Below are 21300 nucleotides of genomic sequence, written 5' to 3'. Positions count from 1 at the left end.
CTGTAAGCTGCCAAGCAGACTAGGCTGGATGCTAGAACCACTTGCTTAATGGAACAAGAGAAATAGCACAGACAGAAAGAAGGCTTCCCCAGGCTGTAGAATCAACACAATCTCAGACTCCACCACCACCTCATTAATCTTCAGTTCCACTGCAGAAACTGCCACAGAGCATCACGTAACAGCAGCCCCAAACTACAAGTAGACAATGAATGTTTTCAAAGCAGCACTCTGTCAGCCAAATGACAGCACTAGATACAACCTATAATCACAGAGGTGATGGAGCCTATCTCACTTGCAGATTGCCAGTCTGTAGGTTTGTACGTTCATTTTCAATTCCCTCACTCGCCTACTCTTTCCTTGGAAGTTCAGCTAAGTAATTTGCAGAAGCTTATATTATTTTTAGCAGGTGGATGTCTATATCTTCTTGCTACTTACAGATTGTTCAGAGTCAGTGAGGTTTTGTTAGAATACAGCTTATATGTATCCTTGTAGGCAGAAATGAGGTTGTGGGAGCGAGTAATAGTTTTTATTATTTTAACTGATAGTGTTGAGGAGACAAGGAGGAAAGAAAATTCTTAGGTCATAGCTTCTTCAGTCCTACAGCAGAGGCAGCAAACTTGGAGATAGACATGGATCAGAAGCAGGAACACTCAGGGACAGAAACACTCCCTTACGTGTTTCATGGAACAGCCGCTTCAGCCCTGATCTCTCAGCTCTCATCCCAGGCTGTTTTCCAAAGAGTCTAGGAAGAGCAATACATAATTTTGTTGCATATGAAAAATCATAAATTCAGACAATTAATTTTTGCTGCACAGTGCCTGCTTTTGTTCCAGAGCTGCTGTTACATCCTACAGTCCCAACAACTTCTACACATCCTTCCTTGCAAATTATCCTTTCCTCTCAATTGTTTAAGGGATTTAAACTTGGTTCAGTTCCTCTGTAGGTGTATTTTGCCAGAATTTGAGTGATTCTGCTCCAGAACAAAAGCACGCCAATGTGTTCAAAAGCCTATTCATTCTCCCCAAACCTGGGAAGCAAAGCAACACATGAAGAACAAGCCTGGCCGAGTCGAATCTACAGGCAAGGGCTTGTGAGACTACATGCGGGACCAGAGGCTCCAGGTGATGCTCCTCACAGCTCTCACAGCAGTCCAGTGCAGGCTGTACTGGAGCTGGCCTTGAGCACAGGCAGCAAAACCCCTAAAAAGAGACCTTGCCTGGTGGCACACTCACGGCCCTAAAAATCCTGTAATGTCATTTGAACTCTGCTTCATCCTTTAGGTGTTCAGATTTGCAAAGGATTGGAGCTGTTGGCAGGACCTGAACTCAAAGGAGCAGTGCTCCTTGACATGGGTCTGTGATATCTAGCAGAGATGCAAAGTTTAGGACCAGGACTTCACAGATGCTGTAGTATTTGAAGAAAAGATGATGCAGGTTAATATTTTATACTAGATAGCCCGTAGTTCTTCACAGTGATCAAACTGAAAAATTCAGTGGTTGCTCATGTAATTACAGTGACATTTTTTTTAAATTCTTGCCACATGCTGGAAGCCAGACAGTTGATAGCTGTATCTGTCTCTTCCTATTTCTGGAACATGACAGGGTGGGATGGGAAGGGCAGGCAGAAATTACATATCAATATAATGTTTCTCCCCCCTCTGTATTTGTTACACCACTATTTTTATCATAATCTTTACCCCATTCTGAGCACGTTACTTCCTTTTTAAAGTTATAATTCCTTGCCTTTCCAGGCATTTATCTTAAAAAATAAGTTAAGGTTTAACAGCAGAATCCGAATGATGAGAATTACTATCTAAAATATTTTCCCTTAATTAGAATGGACATCTAAGTGTCTTTCAAAAAAGCTTTAGAGATTCAAATACATGGCAAGAGCAAACAGATGGAGAGAGAATCATTGTTTATTTACTTGTGTTTAAGTATCATAGATTGAGTTAGGTTGGAAGGGACCTTAAAGATCATTGAGCTCCAACTCATCTGCTCATTCACACCACTTTAATTCCCTTGTGTATATGTGCACAAATAATGAATGTGTAATGTAATGCAGTTGGTGTGCAATACAGTAAACAAAGTTTTCTGAAAGAGAACTGCAAGAGGGGACAGACCGCTAATATTAAGGCACTTAGAGTAGATGTATGTTACTGAAATCACATTATCACCTTTCAGTCCTCCACTTTAGAGGGTTAAACAGTTTTGCACAGCTCTTTGAAACTGTGAATAAAAAAAGCCATGCTGGCATAACAAAAAATAAATCCTTCCCTAGTCTATTTTTAATGACAACATTTAGCATGAAGACCAGATTGTTTAAAATATTTCTAATACTTTGATTTCCTCACCAAAAAGATATTTCAGCACTGAGCCTGCTTCAAACAGTCCCCAGGGCCCAGAAAGCTAGGGAAAAGATGCCTGTGCCCGCCCAGAAGAGCCCAGTCCTCTCATCTTTGTGGGGCAGGGACAAGCCAAGACACAGGCAGGTGAGCCAAACAAAGCACTCATTGTCTCATGGTGCGCAGTGCTGTTCTTGGACATGCCAATGGTTGTGGGAGCTATGGCTCAGGGCATAGCAAGGCTGGATTTTGCCCTCAGTAAGCTTATCCTTGCCAGAAGGCAGTTTTTTTCAGTCTCTTTGTGACAGAGGAGTCAGCACTGCTCCAGGCATTCCCAGAGCGCAAAAACCTCCCAGCCTGACACTATTGAGCAGAACAAGGCTGTGATTTTCCTCACATTGTACCAACAGTCCCTGGGCAAAACAATTAATTAAATTAGGATGATGGAGCTGACATTTGTTTTCATTGTGAAGATACTTAATAAAACCTCCTTTATGAAAGCAGAAATTGTGGACCACATAATGCTTGAAATGATAAGGTATTGAAATAAGAGCTGAGAATGAAGTTGCATCTTTTAGTGAAACTCCAGGACTGTGGTGGAAGTTTCAAGTCTGTTTAGGGCTTTTACTCTAAGGAACACCTTGACATAATTCCAGTATGCCACAAGAATCATCCAGGTAACCTCTCCAATATCATTATGGCAACTTAAAGTGAATCATATAAAAATTAAAGAAAAAAATTAAGTGTTTTTTGTTGTTGTTCTAATCATTATGATTCAAGTCTTGGAGAGAGAGAGAGAGAGAGGGAAAGAAGAAAAAGTGGAACCAACTTTATTTTTCAGTACCATAGTTGTGAAGGTGTGTTTTAATCAGAATTGTTGTAACTTTCACCAAGGCTATCTAAAACCTGTCTCCTGCCTTCTTCTGTACTCCTTTGAGCAATTAATATGCTTGAGGGTTGATCACCATCATTTTTCCTATGTTACTTGGAGGTAACTGCATGCATGAGCTTGATGTATTAAATTTTGAAGTAATATTTGTATATTTTTTTTAATAAAAGTTTCCAGTAAAGCAATTTTACATAAAAATTTTACATTTTGATGTTAAAATTGCAAAAGGAATTTAGGGAGGCACAATGACACAGTGATCAGGACCCAAAAAGAAGCGGTAGGGCAGTCAGCTCTCCTCCTGCCTTCCCATAAATGAAAAAAATAATAATAAAAAAATAAAAGGATCATACTGGTGATGAAATACACTACAGTACTTTTCATAGGCACTACAATGTTAACTAAACTCTATAGCTACATGTAAAGAAGGGTCTATCCGGTCTCTAAATTATCGGAGTACTTTGTTATAGCATTTCAGAGTCCTTCATTTCATCAACTTTTTTTTTTAATCATTGATCCTGTTGTTTTTTGTAGGAAGAAAAACCTCTAGAACTCCTTGTATTCTACCAACTATTCCAGCAATTTAAAAGTGATACTATACTTATATTACAGCCTTGGTGGAAATACTTTTTCCTTCAGTGGGTACTTCAGACTTTTATGGAAAATAAAAGTACTAAAATTCACAGATTTAACACTGAGACAGGAGACGAAGATTGACTGCCAGCCCTATGTTCAGATGAAGGTTCTATGCAATTACAAGCAAGTGATCTCAAAGGAATAGCCACACAAAACTGTGTGACACAAATCTATAACCAATAAATCTGTTATCTGGATACCATCAAAATTAAAAGTTAATTTTGAGAGGTTTTTGCAGGGGAGGGAGGGAACTGCTACTCCCTTTTCTACACTAACCCTTACCTAAATAAATCACTTTTGCAGATGCCTGCCAAAATCAAATTGTAGTGACAATGTAACAGGATACATCCATCACTAGGACTGCAGTCTGTCCTTAAAGGAGAATGAATTTGCTCACTAAATACATTTCTTTTGTCTCCCTCTACCATTATTGTCCTCTTTACATGCCTCAAACCAATAGAAAAGGTCAATTCAGTTGACAAAATGTTGCCAAAAAAAGCACATATAGAGAGAAAAACTGCAGAAAATCCTGTCCTCCAGGTCTGACACAATTTGGACCAATGCTTTTTCCTTATAAAGGAACAGATTTGGCTGAAAGAAGAGACTGTGGAGTTGATGATTTTTAAATTAAAGGATGAGAGCACAAAAGTAGTGATGCCTAATATAACCTTTGCATTCACTAACATGAGGAGAATGATGAAGACTGACAAATGATAGTCAAAATGTCACTAGATAACAAATATCCGGACTTGTAACTATGGACAAAACTGTCTGAAGGGTGTTAAGCTTTTGAGAGATTCATAAAATCTTCATTAGATTAGGAAGAAATCTGAAGTATGTGTAAACGGAGAGTAGAAGAAAATATTTCTGTCATCTGACAGCTGCAGAGATCTTACATACTCTTCTGAAATACTTTGTACTGACCGCTGACAGATGAACTGCATCCTGGGTGTGATTCAGATGGCAAGTTCTTGGCTTGTTCTGGGACACAAACAAATACTGAGTTCTTGGCTTTATCTTTTGCAACGTATTAGCTGCCTCAAAAGAACAAGCAATCAGTCAATTTCAATTATATGCAAAGTTCTGAAGTAGCATGTGTCTGAGGATGAATTTCAGGCATGAATTTACGAGGCTGGGACTCTCCTTCAAGTCCTGCTTCCTATGACCTGCACTGTGTGTCACGGGAAAAGCTGCCTAGCCTTCTCACAAGCCACCCAAGGTGGCTAAAACTGCCTGAAACCTCTGTCTGGGCTGGATTCTCAGCAGGTCTGACTCAACAGATGTTGCTTCAGCTTTCTGCAGCTCTGATCTAAAGCCACTACTGTTTCTTCCTACAGTCCTGTAATACACAACAGACATAAAGGTCAAAGGCATCTCTGCCAGTATTTAGGAACTGCACAGTAAATTTCTTGAAGCCTCAAAGTCTCAGGAAAGGGATGAGTAAAATCTTGTCAAATTGGAATTACAGAAACTTCAATTTCTGAGGCATGTTTCCACTTTATCCATGGGGAGACCAGTTCTTTTTTGGGCCGTTTTCCATTGCGCAGGGCAAGTAACAAAGGCAGGAGGTTACAACAGCCCCTCTTAGAGAAGAGCAGGCTAAATGAGGGTAAAAGGAAGTAGTTTGAAATCAATTATGTTTTCGATGTCTCACATTTAAACATGCCAGAATACAAATAGCTTTGTAAATAATAGTGTTTCATAACATACTGGTTATTTAGAAACAAATAGATTTAATACAGGTATAATTACTCCTAATAGGGCACTTAAACGGTGAGCAATCACCCAGTAATTGCTTGCATTCCTGTGCGATGACAGCCTGCACTTTATCAGGTTAGGCTTGTCAAGCTAGACCTTGGGCTTCATGCTAGGCTTCATTTTAACCAGCTAACAACTGTAAATTTTTAGCAGCTTGGTTATACTAGTATCTGAAAAGGTGTTAGTGAACGGTGTGTGTTAAAATAAAGCTTTCTCTAGCAGAACCTCAGTGGAGTAAGCACAGCCACAGGGTGTACAAGGATACCAGCTGCCAAGGGGGCTGAAAGATTTTCCATGGTGGAGTACCCCTTTCGCCCAGTTCTCTGCCTGGCAGGATGGATGAGATCTGGCTGCCAGTGCATGCCACTGCCTGACACCTTGCATGCCAGACAGCTGACGGCTTCCAGCTCCAGCCTCCACACAGCATGTGCAAGGAGGCCACATTTCCAGAGAGAGGAGTTTGTTCCATAGAGCCAAATCCATCAGGCTTTCAGGGAATTACCCAGTATCACAGATTCATTTCCAGCCTGCCACTTTTCCTCCAAGAATCTGATTTCCAGTCTTCCCAGGGACAACAGTTTCGCTTTTTTTATTGCTGTTGTTAACTGTAATCTTAATTTTGTATAATGAACTACTAGAAATATAGCCCTTGGGTTAGCTGTAACATGCAGTAGATGTTGCACATGCCTTAGTGAATTGACTGCTATTTTTCAGCCAGTAGAAATGCCCCAGAAGACTGCATGTGCTATGTGAACATATCCCAGTCAGTTGTAGTAAACCAACTTTTCCCCTCAGGAGTCTGTCTCAAGCTTACATGCGTAATGATACTTCTAAGAGTTTGCCCAGGTTAATGCCTGTGAGCTGCTCTGCTGGTGCCTTTCAAAACCACATGAAAGGGCAGTAGCACATTGACTGCAGCCTTTGCTCATCCCTATCGTATGCCTCCCTCCTGACACTTTCACACAGGTGGCATTGCAGCCTTCATTTTTCCCTAGGAGGGTGACTGTAATTGTTTACTCCTAATTGCCATATTTCTCCTTCATCATAAATTGCAAAAGTGAGCAAGCCCCCTACAACTTTTATTACACTTCTGCAGTGGGTGCTGCTCCCACTTGATAGGTGGTGGGCAGGAAGTCCACCTGTGCTCTAGGTCCCTTCTGCACTCCTAGTGCCCAGCTCCCTACTGAGGACCAGCCCCCATGTTATTGGTGTTTTGCTGTATTCAGGGCCCTCACAAAAACATCAGACACATCAATAAAGAGATGGATTCTGCCCATTCTGGCTACTGGGTAAGGGGCAGCCAGCTCTCTTCAGGTTAGGGCATTGAAATAGAAGTACTTCAAAAGCAGCATTAAAAAGATCTTTCTGAGTAAAGCCTCAGGCATAAGGGAGTAGTCATACAATTATATTTTCTTCCAGCTACTAATCTTTCTTAGCTTCTAGCCTGTTTCCTTGCTGATCCCTGGAAAGTGGGATTTTAGGTGTTTACTGCTGAAGTTTGGAGTGATTTAAAATGAATTCTTAAATATAGTATATGATTCTCAGAACTAAGTTATTTATACATTACTAATGTTCTAAGCAGTTAATACTTTCTAAGGACTCTTGTAATTTATTAGCCAATTTCATATCTTATAGCTTATGAAGAAATGCCAATTAACCCTCGTAGCATGCAGTCAAGATAGATGAGGATTAAGTCCCTACAGTGAGCCCTGGGAATAGCAGATATGCAACGACCTGAAAATTGTATCCACATCTCTTTTGCCTTTAATTAACATAAGTTCATGGTTGGAGTTCCTTTCCTCTTTTTATTAATCCTTTATCTACAGTCTTGGATCTCTGGGGCTCTAACAATTAGGACAGCTTACACTTTCTTGATTCTTCTGAATCTGACTTCAGACTTGCAGGGGCTTTCCAACCAGACTTGATAAGCAGGGTGCTGGGAGGCAGGACAAGATTTCAGTAAGTGTCCAGGTAAGCAGAAAATCCAAAAATAAGTAATCAGCCAGCTTTCTAGCTTATACTTCATGTACATTTGTTTTCATTGCACACTTCTGAATACACATTGTCTCCTCTTCCCCCCACCCCCACCATCAGTGCTTCCATGCTTTTTGTTCTTTCTTGCCTGCTGGCCCAGAAGTACCAGCTGCCCTGCAAGACTATAGAGAATACCTGTTTGTACATTGGGTAAAGGCTAGGAAGGAAGGAAGGACAGGGCTCTGACCTTATCTACAGAATAGCAAAAATATTTTCATACGAAACAATTGCTTCAGTTATGTTCCCTATGTTTCCAAAGGCAAAAAGTGAAAGTAGAGTTTACTGTTCAGACTCTTGTTGCTGCCAATAGTCATATTTCCATGCATCTTTTGTTTTTGGTTTGCATTTCAGAGATAACACAACTGTCCCGGAAGCCAGGAAAATGAGGAGAGCTGTGGATACACATGGGTAACTGACTGTGAGGAAATTTGAAATTGCTCAAATCCTGATGTGACTACCAGCATCACCACAGAACTTGAGAGCATAAGAAAGGAATGCTAACAGACTTTGAAACACTTCAGAGCTAGTGTTAGATTCCTGTGGAGAATACTGTAAATAATGCATAAGGCCATTATGCTATTCTTTGTGTGCAATTACTTTATTAGTTTTGAAATAAAGAGGAATGTAAATTTCAATCTGTACTTAAGACAAAAAAACAAAGCAATGTAGTATGCTATTCCTGAGTAAAAGATTAACTTTAACAGAAGCAGTTGGGTTTCATGAAGGCTACAGGAAAATTTCAGAAGGAGTAGGATGCTTGTAATGCTGCTCAGAGTTGCAGGAAGACTAAGCTGTGCTTCAGCTTAGAAATCTTTCCCTACCAGCCGAGAAACTTAAAATGTTATACTCTTTTGTGTAGTTCTTTGAATGTTGCACCCTTGTTAAGCAGGAAGGTTCTTAAACTCTGTTAATGCTCTCTTAAGAAGTGCTGACATCAAGGAGACTTATAAACCTTCAACTAAAGGAAATGATAGACAAAGCAAGAATTGATGTGCTGGGAAAATAAGGCAATGAGTCATGGCAACAAAAGGATCTCCAGGAGTCCCCAGCTAACAGTATTATAGCAGGACTAAGAAGGGAAATACATCTAGTGACTTAATGGGTAACATTGATAGGATTAAATGGGTGCAATTGATTAGCATCATGCTTAAGAACAAAATGACATTAAAAGTAGAAGGTCATAGGATTTAAGGATTAAGAATATTCAAGTTCAAAAAAATAGTAAACTCAGAAGTCAAACTTCTAGGTGCTCTTTTGCTGCATTATCAGTTACTTGGCCAGGGAAATAACAGTGGGAGTTGATCAGCAGATATGCAGTTTGAGTTACGTACAAAGACATTTGTTCTATTTGTTCTATTTGTAAAATCGCTTAACAAATCTCTACATTAGAAAGATTTTTATTTTTACAAGTCCTTAATAGCTAGCCAAGAAAGGCCAAGACTGATTCTTTTTCTCAATGCCAATCCCAATGTTTTATCAGACAGATCAGAGGCAAGAATTTGCTGTTACAGACAGCATTAGAATTGCTAGATAATGCCATAGTACTCAACTGAAATAGGTTATCATTTAAGTAGTAACAGAAGAACAATTTAGTGATAACCTCAAGAAGATGTTTTCCATACAGCTAACATGGCGATGGTGTTCGCTGGTCTGTGCAGCCCTGGCATAGGAGAGAGGTAGAGGTGGGAACAGATTAACTGTGGCCTCCCCAGCAGCATTTGGGTCACAGCTTCTGTTAACATATGAGCTACTACTGTCTTGATACTCTAACCTAACATTATGGCATGGCTATATTGGTCAACACTGTGTTGGCAAATCTCACAAGTGATGGGCTAAGCTATTTTTCTGATGCTTTTAGCTACTAGAATAGGAAACAGCCCTTTCTAAGCAATGTGATGTAATGTTGTGGATAAGATGCTGATATCTGCTCCTGCCAGACAGATGACAAATCATCATTAAATCAGCCACTGTCAGGTGCAGTTCCCTTCTTAGCAGCTTCACATGATCCTTAAGACAGGCAATGGTGCCAGAGCTTGAACTTTTTCCCCCACTGTTGCTGCCTTGTGCTCCTCTGAAATCAGCAGGGGGAAAAAAACCTGCTCATGATAGTCTTCTTGTTGCTCCTTTCAGTTGCTCCCTTCCCCCCCCCAGTACCTGAGCCTTCTGCACAAAAAATAGCACTGATGTAGAAGAATGAAAAATTTTTGGAACACAAATCTAACTATTTCCCCTGCAATATACATTACTTATAGCTGGTATCTTTTCATCCCCAAAGTTGAAAACCTTTGAGTGTTATTCGAAAGCCAACTGGCAATGGCAAAATCCTTGCTCATGCTCACATTTGCTTCATTCCACACTATGTTTTACTAGATGACTAAATGTGCTGAGAATGTTGCAGTAAACATGCCAACAATCTTCAGTATTTGTGGGTGAGTGAATTTGAAAGCACGTTTCAGTAGCCTGCTAATTCCTGTTCAAAACAGCCTCTGCCTATATAGTTGATGCTGTTTTTCCTCTCGCTTCCTATGCTGATTTTGTAATCAAATCAGCATGAAACCAAATATAATTGAGTACACTAATAAACAAACCTGTTAACTATCTCAAATAATACTGCAGTAAAAATACACACATCCTCACAACTTAAATTTAGTGAATGTTGAGTTTGAAGAATGAGTGGAAAAATGACCACGCACACAGGAAAGAGCAGAAGATAAGCTGTCAGGTAAGAAAGAAAAATGGCTTAGAAAGCAGTGAGAAATCTGGAAAAGGCAAGCATTAGAAAAACAAATCACTGATGCAGAAAGTAAAAAAAAAGACAACAATTTGATTCAAATACCTAATTAATACACTCATTTTACAAAAGAACACCTGCAAAGCATTGACTGCTGGGTCTTTTTAGTTGTCAACTGATGGAAAAAATGCCACTGCCAACTTCAGTTAAAAGGAGTTGACAAACTGACACTAAGTGCTCCCTCACATGGTGACTATCTACACTGTTATTAACGCAGCCCATCCTTGCAGACAGTACTTTGTTTAATGCCCAGTGACAGCTTTTAATTACTGGGTTTGCTCTACATTGCCTAGTAGATTCTGTGAAACAATAGACAAAGTTTACCAAAAGGACAGCAGTAAAGTATTCTTCAAAACTTTATTTTTAAAAGTCAATTATGTAAATGCTGACTTCTTCCATTGAGAACACATTAGTATTTATGAAAGGAATTTTCTCTTCTTTCTCTAATACCCCAGAAGCTGACTCAAGGTATGATAGAGTGTAAAGCCTTACAAAATGGGTTACAGATTTGATCCCAAAACTTTGTTCAGATCTATGCCTTCTGACTGACTTATAAAATACTATTAGAGTTGATATATTTGTTTTACTACAGTATTACAGGACAAGGAAAATGTTACATGTACTAAAAGAAATAAAGGATTACAGCAACTGTACTGTGACTTCACCACCTGACTGACTTCAAGTGATATCCAAAAAACTGCATAACAGTGCACAATATACGATGCAAAATAATGTGCCAGGGGAGCACTAATGTAGCCATATAGCTTAAAGTTGATCTAGAAACTAAGCACTTACTGAAAACAGCAGAATCCCCCCCCATCCTGAGAACTGTGCTCTAGAGGACTTGAAAATAATATAACATAGGGGAACTTTACATGATTTAAAGGGATGGCATTAAAGACAGGCAAATTATGAGAGGTACATCTTGCAATACAGTACTGCTATGTGTTTGTCTCAGTTCAATGATAGCTCATCTAAAGAGCTTTTGCCTGTTTGAAAATGTGTTGCTATAGTGGACTGCTGGCCTCTATAGTTTCCTGAAATAGCTTGTCACAATCCCACTTTGAGGCAGGAAAGTTTCCCTTCATGATCTAGGCAGCAGCTGACCCATCCCAGCTCAGCCTTCCACTCATAATGGCTGCAGTTTTCCTTCCATTCTGGCCCATGGTGGTACAAATCCACATGTGGCAGAAACTGCTCTGAAGGATCAGAGAACCTCAACTTATAAGATGGGAGAGAACTGGCCTCATCTGTTTCATTCAGATTCACATCAGAACATCTCCCTCTATTTTCCATCTGCCCCAGATGGCAACAACAAAAATACATTGCACTTGGTGATCAAATCCACTGGAAGGTGTGACAGGATAAAGATAATCTTTTCCTTACTTTAAACTGGCTCTCTTTAACTCCTCTTCCTCCCTCTACTGCCAACACTTTGGGCCCCAGCCAGCTTGATTTTCATCCTCTGTTGCTACACTAGATGCATAGCTAGAAATTGAGTGCATTGTGGTTTGTATTATTTCATTTGTTTCTATCAGCATTGTCTTCCTGTTTTAATTACTTGGAGTTTAGTAAATTAAAACCTCTTTCACTGATAAACAATAGCAAACTATGACGCTAATACATTTGCTAGTTAAAACATTGTGTTTAACATCAAGTTATACCATTTTATTTTCTTTCCATGAAATATCCTTTCCAAGAAAAAACTATTGTTTTGATAGAAAATAATGAAGATTTTCTTCAAAGTTTAAAAAAGGCCTGCCAATGTTAATTGATACTATTTAACTACTCTCATTTGCTTGGTTTGGAACTCTCCTATTTATTTGTCTTGACACAGAGCTCACTCACTAGGGAAGCTCCTGAGCTTTTACAGCTGTATTTATTCTTGTCTTCTATGAACTTGGTTAGCTAACAAAAAGTGGTTTCTAGTATACAATTTCTGTTTGTGAAATTTCCCAAATTACAGTCTGGTCACTTTCACTGTGCAGAACAAGGTTTCCTCCCCACCATAACAGAAACCAGCATGTCAGGAGGCAGCACTGCTGGAAGAACACTTTGCAGCATATAGTTTAACATCTGATCTTGGTTCCTGTAGAATCATCAAGATGACTAACCTCAACAGTATCAGCTGTTGACTAAAAAATGAACGAACTACAACTCTTTTGTGCCTGGTGCATTAAAGCCCCTACATAAGTTTTGTTTTTAGCTAGTAGAATCATTGCTATATTCAGTTTGTTCAGGTCAGTTCTTAGAAAGCTCTTTGGCTGACTAAGCACTATTAAAAAATAGCCTTACTTGTATTATTTTTAATTCATATAAAGCCTAAACATGATGCAAGTAAAGCAAAACAGCAACAACATGACAAATAGAAAATAAACTCATCCCATTGTCTTTTCCATCAGTCCGATAGTATTCCCTTAAAGTTAGAAACAAAACTGCTATTTACTTCAGAGATGGATTGTACACAATGATCTAATACCACAATATCTTCAATATCAAGTATATTTTCTTGCTTTAGTACTAGCTTCCTTATAGTTTCTAGGCCATAACATAAACACCTCATAGGCTTCAAATCTTTTATTTAAAAAGAAAAAGAATCTCAACAGAAGTTACGTTAAAGATATCTTTCTAATAACCACTTTTAGTCCAGTTGGTAGAATGCTATAATGTTAAACCATAGTATACAGACTACAAGTTTAGACCTGTATGTCTTAGCAAGTACTTCTTAAAAGATACTTTAAGATGACTTACCAGCTTTACATTCTTCTTTGGCACTCTAGAGACGTCTGCCTTTGATGTACCTGCTTTACAATCTATCTCACTTCAGAAAGTAGAAGCAGCAATAATCACCCCAGAATTCCTTCCTATACAAGAGAGAAGAAAACAGTCAATACAAAGTTGCGACTACCTCTCTAAAATAAAGAAAACACTCAACCAACAGTAGAGCCAATTCAACCTTTCCAAGAGTAAATACAATTTCATTTAATACTTTATACAAATCAGAAAGCTTTTAGATAAATAATGTAATAGAAAGAAAGCACCACAATGACAGCAGAGCAGTAAGGTCCCAGGCTACAACAAGAAAGCATTTGCCCAAATAAAACAACAATTAACAAAAAAAAAAAAAAAAAAAAAAAAACCCAAAGAAAGAAACTACTTACCTTCACAATACCTCAGGTAAACAAGGATCTCCAGCAAAATACCCTCACCTCCACTGCCAACCCTTAAATGAGGACTGGGAAGGGTGGACCCTGACTCCACCCCTTCTGGTCACTCAGGGGCATTGCATGCACCTGAGCTCCCTTGGGTTGGCCCCGCCTTCCCACCAGGTGCTCAATCACTGGTTCAAGCTGTGACTTAGCATTTCTGCTACAAGGTCCAAAATCATTACTATTAGTTACTAGTCTTTAAATCTTTTTCTTAAATTCATGTTTGAAGTGTTTAAAAATATAAAATTGCAAATATGCTTTCATAGATGAGTTCTCTCTTAGTGAAGTTGCTGTAAAATAATTTTAGTGGGTCATTCAGAGCCCTGTGAAACAGAAAAACCCTGGAAAGCTTTTCTAAGTTTTCCTTATCCTTCTTCTAAATATCCCTAAAACAATGATATTTTTCCTTGATCTTTTAGAGATATATGATTACCAGAGGAATGTCAGGTAGTATTCATACAAATGTAGCAACTTATTTGCTGTGAATTTTTACAGCGTAGTAACAAACTAGCAAATCAGTTCTTCTAGCCAAGGACCTTCTGTACCCATCTGCTTCATTAGCGCTCTGTTTATACATTAAGGGGTGACATAGTATCTACTGAACAGATTTTTTAATGAGCATCAAATATTAATTATACAGATTATGCTAAATTCCTTAGGAATTCCCTCTGTATGCTAATGGCCTGAACCACTGATTGAGCACCTGGGAAAGGACCCAGTCAGACTTGGGAGCACAGGTGAAGGCAATTCAGCTGTGTGACCGAAAAGGGTGGGGCCTGGCTGCACCTCTCTTAGACCTCATTTAAGGGCTGACTGCCCCCCTGGAAGGATCTCTGGCTGGGTATCTCTCTTTCCTATGGAGTTTTTTCTCTAAGTTGGGATCTTCAGAGATAGGTAAGTACTTTTGTTAATATATATTCTGTATTACTGTTCTATTGTATTGCTGTTTTTGACTGTTGTGCTCTCTCTGTGAGATCAGCATAGGTGCTCTATAGCATCTATGTTACAGATAGTGAACATAAGAGAGATAGCTGAGGTGATTTGCTCTTTCACTAATAAGGCTTGGGTGAAACTTATTTGTTTTCTTCTACATGCCTGCTTTCAACTGAGGATGATCACTAGCCTAATACAGGAGCTGACATACTCCTCTTTAGCCTAGTCTGTATTACTTGTATAACCTCTAATTTTTGTGTAAGGAAAGACTGATGTTAGAATGGAAGGGAATAGAATAGAATAACTTGACTGAAAGAGGCCTTGAAAGATTAACTTACTTAACTGCCTGACTACTACTCTGCTAACTAGGAATCAAAGCATGCTATTGAGGAAGTTATTCATATGCTTCTTGAATCCTTGTAGGTATGGGGTATCAACCACCTCTCTAGGAAACCTACTCTAGTGCTCTCCCACTCTCACACTAAAGAAATGTTTCCTTCTATCTACTCTGAATGTCCCCTAGCACAGCTTGGTGCCATTCTTGTGTGTCTTGTTGTTGGCTCTCAGAAGCAGAGCCCAGCCTATCTCTTTGCTTTCCCTCCCCCGGGATCTGTAGGGAGTAGGGAAGCTACCTAATGACCTTCTGTTCTCTAGGCTGGGTAATCTAATGTCTCTGCCCTCTTCTCAATGGACGTCTCCTACTCTATGACCACGTTGCCTTCCTGTGGATGCCTTTAAGGACCTCAACATCTGTTTTAAATTGAGAAGCGTGGAACTGTACACAGTATTCAAGGTGAGGTCACACCAACATTAAACTTGGGTGAATGCTCCATGTGGGTGAACAAGTCGTCTTACCTCTTCTGCTGGATGCTTAGTTTGACACATAAATATCTATGTTTCTAAATTTAAAAAAGTTAAATAAGCCACTAGTTATCCCAAAAGGCATTATGGATGAGAATGAATTGAAAAAAAAAAATGATAAATCACTTAAAGAGATTTTGCTGATGTGTCTGTTACTGAATAAAGAGCTCCTTGTCTGTTCTCGGGGGGCAGCTAAGCACAGTGTGTGGTAGCTCTGAGGCTTCAGTGAGAGTAAGGACTCAAGAGAACACAGATTGGCTGCAGCCACCAGTCTAAGTGGAGGTATGAGTCCACTACGGAGGGTAAAATGATGGCACTTGGTAATGATTAAATAACACTTATATCAAGATATGTAACTGTTTTATGTCATTAGAACATAATACCTATATACAACAACTGATGAAGTATGTTAGTGCTTTTTGTTTCTATAGAAGAAACAGAACCCATCCCTTTTTCATAATCAAGGTGAAGCAAACCTCAGTTTTCTGTTCGTTAGTTACCCAGCATGAACTAGCCAAAGAGAGAATACCCAGTGGAGCAGAAATGAAGCTTGAGAAGCCTATTCTGCTTTGCCCAACTCCAGGCAGAAAGGAGAAATTGGATACTACAGGTCCCACTCAGAAAATACTTAAAGCCATACCTAACTAATTTGCTGCCTGATGTTCATGGCAGATGTGCTCTTGTAACAGAGGCAGGAGATAAAATGGTGTCAGCTTCCTTTGAGCCTAGAGCCTTATGACTCGATTTACAGGATGTAGTAAGTTATGTTCAGGATAGAGAACAGGCAGCATTAGGGTGCTCCCAGAAGGGAGCAAGGCCACTGGGTCACCAGTCTAGCTGTCTAGTACCTTTGCCACTTAGTTGACATAGCTGCATGACTTCTCATCTTGAGAGCATTGACCCTGCTGATGAAACCAGGGAACTCTTTGACTACTGTCTAGAACTTCAAAGATATACTTGTATCACACAGCCATGTTATGCCCAAATTTTAACCAATCCTTTGATTTATATTTTGTTTCCCATTCACTTAAGTGAAATAACCTTACTCTTGCAATGTCATTACAAAGAAAAATGGACACTGGCTTAAAAATGTCAGAATAATATTTTATGATTTGAGGAGATGAAAGTGCTAATCTGATAAATTGACAGTTTCAGTCAAACCAAACATATATACAGGTCTCCCTGTACACTTGTGATGCAAGTACAGCAAATTTATAAGGAAGACATTTAAAGCTATGGAATAAGAAGATCTTATTAAAGCATCTACTGCCAGCTAGATGACATGCAACTTGCTCTGAGGCAACTAATAATTTAAATCTACATGGGGTCTTTAAACCAAATGCTAAATAGCAATGGCCTGGCCTCATTCATGTATGAACACAAGTGTGTTAACAGATGACTAATAATTAATGTACAACTATATTTAAAAGAGCTTTGTGAGGAAAAATAAATGAGATGACTGGGTGAGTGTTCCTCTGGGCAGAATATAATCACTTTGGAAGCTGACTGAAGATGACCAGTAAGCTAATTTCACTCTGAGGGTGAGTTTTGGAATTCTCAGGACTGTGGTTAGATAACACAGTGGGTAACTCAGACTGCCATGACTGATGCAAAACTTGCAGCCATGAGGAAGGAAGTACTGATCTCACAAACTCACACTGTCAATGTAAAGCCTGTGTAAATATTCTGATGGGTTAGCATTGAAGGAGTTGCCTTTTTATGCCAGATTAGCTCTCTGGTTAGGTATTGTCTATCCCCTTGCAGCTGATGTGAAGCTGGCACAGACTCCAAGCTGTGTGCTCATTGTAGAGTCTGGCACAGCATGTGATTGGTTAGTGCCCAGATTTTATAGAACATGTAAATAAGGCTGGACTACTTGAAGTCTGCAGTCCCTCAGAGTATCACTAGATGCGAGACAAACTCCATGCACCAATAACCTGAACTGCCAGAAGGTTTGAAAAGTTCCTTTACTTAGTAGATCGTGATGAGATTCTAGCTCAACTAACTAGTTGAAATGAAATAACATCAGCCCTTTTTCAGTCTGTCTACAGTAAAAGTAGGGCAAATAAAACTAAATATTTTCTTTTGGACAAATTAGTCAAAATGGATATAAAAGATTGACTAACTTTATCATAGTGTGAATAGGGTCTAATTCAGCTTACCACAAGCTTATGTGGTTAAGCAATACTGAAATTGTTAACTATGACTGTATCATAATTACAATGTACACTTTGGCACACTTCCTTTAAAGCTAGAGCAGGAAGCCAAACCTAAGTGAACAATGGAGAAAAGTGAAGCATAGGTTTATAGTGACTCAATCCTTGCTTCCTCTTTTCTTTCTGACCAGTCCTCACAGAGCAGTTCTGCTTTGGGTCAACCTGAATTGGAGCCCGGCACAGTGCACAAACCCTCCTGAGGCACATAAATCATTCTTTCAACTAAAGCTAGTTGCCCACATGTTTTTTTCACAACAGCCAAACTAATTACAATTGCATGTCTTCCCAAGTGTCAAAACCTGCTTATCTGCCAAGATAAAAACATTTGTAAGACTGTGAAGTGATGTAACCTGGGGACACCTACTGCACTGATGTATTTTAAGCTCTATTACACAGAGCTCTGACAGTAAATTCAGTGTATGTCACTTGGTAATTGGGTGAAGTCAGACTAGTTTCTTCAGTTCAATGGTAAACCCAAGCAGAAGTCAGGACTGATTTGAAAGCCTAGGATAGATCTTATAATGAAGACAGCCACACTATTCATGTGGTTTTGCTTTTTGGGTGAAACAAACTAGAAAAACTGACAAAAATAACAGTGCAAAAAACTGGAAGCCTCACATCTGTTGGGATCAGCAGGCAGTCAGAAGAACAGCCTGGAGCCATGGCTCAGTCTACTACATCCTGCAGCCTTCCTTGCTAGCATGGAGAGGCCAAACAACATCCAGCCAACTCTCGACGCTTTTGCTAGTCATGCTGCTGCTGAAAGGCCCAATAAAATGGCTCTGTGGAAGTGGGACTGGCTCCACTGCTTTTACACAGGCCAGCACAGACATCTCTGTTCAGTAACAGCCCTGCTCAGATTTGTTTAACAAAGCCAGTCTTAGAGTAACATGGTGTTCCTTCCATTAAAGAGACTGGCCCAGACTCTGGTGGTGGCTGCCTGTGTAGAAGCCTGGCATTACTCCAGAATTAGAGCACACTTAATGAGGAAAAATTGGCTGGTTTCTTTCAGTTCTTTAGTAGTCCTTTGAGATGGATAGATTTTGCTGCAGCTTTTCCTGGTTGGTCCAGGAAGTCCACTAGGTGGCCAGCAGCATGGTGCAGTTGCAGGGGTGCTAACAGGCTCAAAGCAGTTTAGAGGTGCAATACAAACTCCTGTTGATTGCAGATGAACAAAAAACATGGCAGGTTAAAAAAGAAAAGGTGTTATTAACCACTGTAAATTAGTGAAACTGCTTCTGAGCTTCCCTGTAGCATCACCCCTTCACAGCACAAGATTTGGGTGTTCTCATTCCAAAGTCTTCCCTTGGCTACTTCCACATGATTGCTGTGGCAACATGAATTCAATTAAAAGGTCTTAATGGTCATCCACCCAAATATTTCAGAAATGTCTTGATAAACTTAGAGAGCTGTTGCCCTATAGTAATTCTACTCTCACAGAAAAGTCAGAGTAGTATACTCTAATTGTTCAGCAGGAATTAATCTCTTCTTATTGCTGTGGCTAGGTTCACTGTGCAAAGACAGTTCCTTGCCTGTATCTGCATATAAGCAATACCAAGCTCCAGTGCCAAGGAGCCTCTGCAATATCTAGGAAAGAACTGTTTTATTGTATTGGAAACAGACATAAATATTGAATATATTTGTACACATTGGAATATCAAAATATGCTGCAGAAACAGACCAACTTTAGGTGCAGAATAATGATACTGATTTTCCAATTAAAATCATCTTTGTCTCAAACACAATTATTAATTAAACCAATGGTTTTCTGCATGTTGTCAGCTATTGAAATTGTATCTGAAGAGCTTTTCATCAATAGATTTCAAAGTTTATACTTCTGAGGTAATGCTGAGAATACATGTACACATCTCTGTTGAAGACAAGTCAATCCAGAAAAATAGAGATCTGGAAGATTTGGATATTGTAATTGAAGAGATGCATATGTGTATGTGCAGGAGCCAGCTTAGATGTTGGTGAGAGCTGGAAAATGAGTTCCCAGGAGAAGTTCTGTGTCAGTCAGACTTGGCATGAGATCTGGTTGTGAGGGCAAGGGAGAGAGGTTGGAAGAAGGAATGCAGACAGTAGCCAGTTGTGGCTTGAGCACTAGTTAAAAGTCTTGCAGATCTGAGGAAATGTTATCTTATGTTCAGAAAAATCATGATTTATAGGTAAAGAAGGCTGCATTAGAGGCATGCAACTCCCACTGTCTGTTTCTCTCTAAGCTGAAATCAGCAAAGCCCCAACTTCTAGCAGATTGCTCATGCCAGGGACTCCCAGCCGGATCCTGAGACAATTATGCATGGGGCTGGAGCCAGCAGATATTGGAACTTTGTGAAGGGCTCAAGCAGGCACTGGTGGTGAGCACCACTGCTAAGGAAGTGAAGGACCAGATAGGTCTGACCAGTGCTACAGTCCTCCCATTTGTCAGATGGTTTGAACAACTGGGTGTCCATGGAGCAGCCTCCAGCTACCAGCTCTTTCCTCTTTGCCCTAGAAGGGACCACTGAATCAGAAACTTCACGCATTGTCTGTTGGCTCAGCAATAAGCCAAAAGCATCCAATAGCAGATTCACCTGTATGACTCCTCAGCCATCTTGCCAAAGCATTCCCTGAAACGTCCCCACAATGTCCTGGATGACAATTCTCACCATATACAAAGATGACAAATTCTGTTAAAACTACAGTATTTTTCACTGTATCATTGTGCTGTGTGTTTACCTTAGGATTTTCTTCAGCATAGAACTGTCATCACATAGATGAGGATCTATGTAATTAGTTTTTCAGGAAAGACAAGTAGAGCCAGTGGAAAAAAATAAAATAAAGAGCAAGCTGGCAGCAAACCTCTAAGCAGGATGATAAAACTCTGGAGTGTGCCTTGCAAAGCAGTAAGCTTCTCTTGGAATTCAGTAGCCAGCTGAAGGGTGTGATAATGCAGGGGAGAAAACTGAAGCCAACCAAAATAAAATAAGGCAGGGCAGAAAAGGGGATGGTGTGGGAGAAGTGTAGCTAAGGCTTGAAGTAGGTTTGTCTATGCCTAAACCACTTAGTCTATAGGCCGGAGGCCACAACAGCACTAAAATTTGCTTTACATCTTTTCTGTGCAATCTAGCAGATACAACTATAATTTTCCTCTTGTAGGTGGTAGCTGCTAGGACCAGGCTGTGAGATAAAGTCACAAGCTACATAAATTCTAAGAGACTTTTTATCTGGGAATAGAAAGCTGTAACCCTCACCTCAGATTTGCTTCTACCGAGGGGTGTGCTGCAGACACCAGTCCGTGCCTCATTTACTCGTGTTTGGTGTACGGGGTTAGGTCGGGAGGCGTTTCGACGGCTCCTTTCAGCTAGGACTCCCGCCTTCAGTCCGACTCAGTACCAGAGGCTAAGAGTCGTGGGTGCCGCTAAGGGCGGGGGCTCCCTCAGTCGACACGGGTACTCCCGAGCTCGGAAGGGCTTTTTGCGCTGCCCCCCAGTCTCTCCGCGAGGGAAAAGGGGAGGTGCGGGGGAAAGTCGGCCGCTGGCAGCCAGCGGGGCCGGCGCCGAGCAGCCTCTGGCAGCCGCACACCGCGCAACGGCGGCCGGCGGTGAGCGGGCGGGAGCCAATGGGGGCCGGCGTGGCCGAGTGACAGGCGG

General features: G+C 40.2%; 1 long non-coding RNA gene across 1 annotated transcript; it reads right to left on the bottom strand.

Annotated features, from left to right (window-relative positions):
* Positions 1–504: 504 nt before the first annotated feature.
* On the bottom strand, positions 505–21243 carry LOC124418113. The gene is made up of 3 exons (XR_006939911.1): positions 20902–21243; positions 13201–13313; positions 505–742 (listed from the first exon to the last, which is right to left on the bottom strand). It is a non-coding gene; the product is annotated as an uncharacterized LOC124418113 (long non-coding RNA).
* Positions 21244–21300: the final 57 nt, after the last annotated feature.

This window comes from Gallus gallus, chromosome 7 (assembly GCF_016699485.2).
Source record: "Gallus gallus isolate bGalGal1 chromosome 7, bGalGal1.mat.broiler.GRCg7b, whole genome shotgun sequence".
Taxonomy (NCBI): domain Eukaryota; kingdom Metazoa; phylum Chordata; class Aves; order Galliformes; family Phasianidae; genus Gallus; species Gallus gallus.
This window is presented reverse-complemented; position numbering and strand designations above follow the sequence as displayed.